Source organism: Leptonychotes weddellii, chromosome 1 (genome assembly GCF_054177405.1).
Source record: "Leptonychotes weddellii isolate Sample4059 chromosome 1, ASM5417740v2, whole genome shotgun sequence".
Taxonomy (NCBI): Eukaryota; Metazoa; Chordata; class Mammalia; order Carnivora; family Phocidae; genus Leptonychotes; species Leptonychotes weddellii.
In genome coordinates this window covers 114,013,847-114,018,163 of record NC_138369.1, presented here as the reverse complement: position 1 = coordinate 114,018,163, position 4,317 = coordinate 114,013,847, and positions in this window count along the sequence as shown.

Sequence of the window (4,317 nt, the reverse complement as noted above, 5' to 3'; positions counted from 1 at the left end):
GGGCCTTGTTTGCATTCTAGCCAGTCATATCAGTTTTCATGGTTTATCATGATTTTTTTAAAACCAATCACAAACATTTTTTGGCATTCCTTAGTATGGTTTGTGTGGGTCTGGGGCTTTCATTTTACTTTAAAAATATTGTCAACAACAAAAAGTTTGGAGTAAAGAAGGAAACGTTGACAGGTAACAAGAAAAAAGTTTATTTCTCCCTTCTTGTTTGAAGCATTTGCTCCATTGGGTTATGCAACTCAGACCTCAAAAGCCATTTGGGAGCCTGAGAATTTAAAAATCATTCTCATTCTTGGTCTAGTAGCTGAGGGTTTCCTCTAAGTAAGAGGAAAAGTTTTCTTTTATGATAATTCCAGGTGAAAATAAAGGTCTATCAATGACAGTGATGGTTTTTAGGAGCCTTGGGTTGTAAATGTCATGGTCAATGGTCAATCTGTTCAGCTCTTTTATTTCAACAGCTCTGGATTACATGTGTTATTAACTTCCTCAGTCTTGTAGGCGTCTAAAATCCATCAAAACGGCCTGTGACATGGAAAACAATAAGCAAAAGGTGACACTTTGGGAGAGGTGACAACTCTGGCATCTTAGTCACATTCACCAAATATCATCCCATTTTGTTGCTGTCCATTTACAGGGCTGCGTAAGGCAGCTTGGGAAGAGATGAGTGTGGGATGGGCAGACCTGGTGGGTATCCCATCCCACCACTTCCTAGCTTTCTGACTGAGAGCAAATCACTTAATCTTACTGATCATCAGTTTAGGGATCAGCACCATGCAAGATGGGAATAACACACACTCTGCAAAATGATTATGTATGTTTCTGCACAGCCTAGCACAACAGCTGGTATTACTAGACACTCCGGGAGCTAATGATTACAGGGCTAGGTTCAGAGGCAGCATGATACTGGGGATAGAACAGAGGCTTTGGAGCAGGATCTGGTTTTCAGTTCTGGTTCTTCCACTTATTAGCAGCAAAAATGGATAAATTATGTATCCACTCTGGGCTTTAGATTCTTTACTTGTAAAATGGGATAGCAAACATACCTACCTTAAAGGGCTGTTATGCAGACTTAAAGAGTAGTAAGGCACGTGAAGAGTAAGGTCCTGAGTCTAATAGTGTCTGGCACATGGTGCGCATATGACCATGTTATTTTATTTCATATTCAAGTCATAAAGAATGAAAAATAATATTTTAGGTCTGTTCCTTTCTGGCGTGTCTGGGAAATCAAAGGTGAACATTGTTCTTACTGAGGAGGGAGGGGAAGGGTTTTACCAGCGGCATACTGGTGAATGTTTAACAACTGCCTATCCTTACCGGCCGCCATGCTGCCGCTCCCCCCGCCGCCGCCCCCCCCACACACTCCGTGTCCTTGAAAGGCCTAATCTGTAGCATTTGCTGGTGTCCATGGTGTAGATTCTCCAGCCTGGCCACTCCAACTACCAATATGACAGCAGCGAGCACAGAACTGAGAAGAGGTACTCGTAAATGGCTTTGCTGGCTGTTGTTACTGCTGCCTCGAGCCCATCACTGGGGCTTGCTTCTTCCTGAGCACATGTAAAACACAACGGCTAGAGGATCCTGCCACCTGGGTTGCTCTGTACATATTGGCAGTGTCCCTCAGCATCCTTGACTGTCATCATATCCTCACAGAACTGGGAAGTCAGGAGACTGGGGTCCTCGTTCTGACTTTCCAGGAAACCTGTGACTTTGGAAAAGTCCCACCTAACCCCTTTGAGACTCAACAAAGTCCGACCCCTGCAGGGTTTCTAAGACTTTCCAACTCTAAAAGTCATTATTCAATTATTTCAAAGATAGATCTTTTCCATGGCTTTTTTCTAGGTCACATGTCTTTTTGTCTTGGAGCAGAATGGAGAGGCCTTGGATTTTAACAAGCTCTGTAGGAAAAAAAAAGTGCTCTTTATCTTTATTGGTCCTGATGAATATTTGTTCTCTGTGAAAGGGATTTTATTGGTCATTACAAGAACACATTCTGAAAAGAACCTTGTCAGTGATTAGATATTTGAATAAAGTGGGTTTTACCTTCCTTTCAGAGTTATTATGCGGTTTAATGAGATAATGCAGCACGGGAATACAGTTTGGAGTAGAAAGTGCTGACCACTCTTAAGGTATTATTTTAAAAAGGCCTTTCCTATTTGCAAAAGTGTAGCTATGAGAGAATACAAGTAGGTATTTGAAAAAAGTATTTAAAAAATATCTACTATAAGCTGCAGTATATGCTGTTTACAATCTCTGCCTACAAAATAAATGATTGCATGCCACATGATGCCATATTTTATTCCTTTTTATTTTTAAACTTGAATTTTTATTTTATTTTATTTTTTAAAGATTTTATTTATTTGAGAAAGAGAGAGAGAGCACACAAGCAGGGGGAGGAGCAGAGGGAGACGGAGCTGGAACACAAGCAGGGGGAGTGGGAGACGGATAAGCAGGCTTCCTGCGGAGCAGGGAGCCCGTTGCGGGGCTCAATCTCAGGACCCTGGGACCATGACCCAAGCTGAAGGCAGTCACTTAACCGACTGAGCCACCCAGGTGCCCCTAAAATTTTATTTTTTTATTGGAGTATAGTTGACACACAATGTTACATAATTTCAGGTGAACAACATAGTGATTGAACATCTCTTATAGATTATGCTATGCTCACTGCAAGTGTAGCTCCCGTCTGTCACCACACAATGCTATTACAATATCACTGACTGTATTCCCTGTGCTATATCTTTCATCCCTATGACTTACTCATTCCATAACTGGAGACTATTCCTCCCACTCTCCTTTAGCCATTTTGCCCATTTCCCAGTGATACATTAAATAATTAATGATCTACACTTTACTATCAGAAATATACAGATATGTTGCTTTACAGAGATTTTCACAAAGCTATAGAATTAAAACTTAATAGGAGTCCATTTTATTTTATTTTGTATTAGAATAATGCCATGAGGCACTCCAGCCCCCCTGACACTGCAGGATTTAGAACACTAAACCTGAGAGAAGAACCTGCATGGAAACATACAAAAAATTCTCTTTGATTGAAAAGCAAAAAGTGTCTAGATAAAGAATTTAAAAGGATGTGAAAAGTACCAACTCTTAATTTATCTGGCTTAGAGGTTTATACCAGAAATCCACCAATTGTTATCTTTACCTTTTTGCACCAGCAATGCTTAAGAGCTTTATCTTGGCAACACCAAAGCATCCACTGACTGTGTTATTTCAGACTAATGTTCTGTTCATTCAGTGAATAGTTTGTGAATGGTTAGGGTTGAATGAACATTTCTGGTTATTCATCCCTTCCACAGTTTTGTCGCACACCCACTATGTAAGATGCTGCGGGGATATAGAGAGAGCTCAGACTTGAGAATTCTGTAGGAGGTTGAATGGTGCCCCTCCCCCCCCAAAAGAAATGTCTGTGTCCTAACTCCCCAAACCTGTGATTGTGATGTTAATCGTATTTGCAAAAACCCTTTTTCCAAATAAAGTAAGAATCTGAAGATGAGGAAATAATCCCAGGTTATTCAGGTGGGCCCTCAATCCAGTACGTGTCTTGATGTGAGAAAGGCAGAGGAGGACTTGACTCAGACAGGAGAGGAGACAGTGTGAGCACAGAGGAGGCAGGGATTGGCGTAATGTGGCTGCAAGTCAAGGAATGGTGACAGCTACCAGATGTTAAAAGAGGAAAAAAGTAAATTCTACCCTGGAGCCTTGAGAGGGAGTGTGGCCCTGCCAACACCTTGATTTTAAGCTTCTGATTTCCAGGACTGTGATGGAATGAATTTATGTTGCTTAAATTAGATTAGATTAGATTTTTGATATGTGCTGTTATTTGCTCTTCTAGATACAGTTGTGGCTCACCTCAGTATAAAGATACACAGCTTAATTTCATGACCTCCCCAAAGGAGTTGTACCATTGCCATGAAAGCATGGTGCCTCCTAAGGCACAAGAACAATACCAGTTTTATAGTTGCTATAATATTGCTTCTTTCCAGGATATTAAACAGGATCTCTTCTGGTTCATAAGCTCCATGCATTTTGCTCCTGCATTCTTGATCATAAATAATGATATAGGACAAATGCTACCTTCAGGTCTTTGTTGATTGAGTAATGAAATATGCCCATTGCCTGAGCTTCTGGGCATCCAGACACAGTCATTCATCTCGATCCTCCTCTTCCTAACCTGTCCAAAATTTACCCATCAGTCAGGTTAATGCCTGATTAAGCATATGGACTTGCGCTGAAGGTGAACAGCAGTTGGGAAGTAAATGAAACAGATATGGACCAATCTTGTAGTTAATA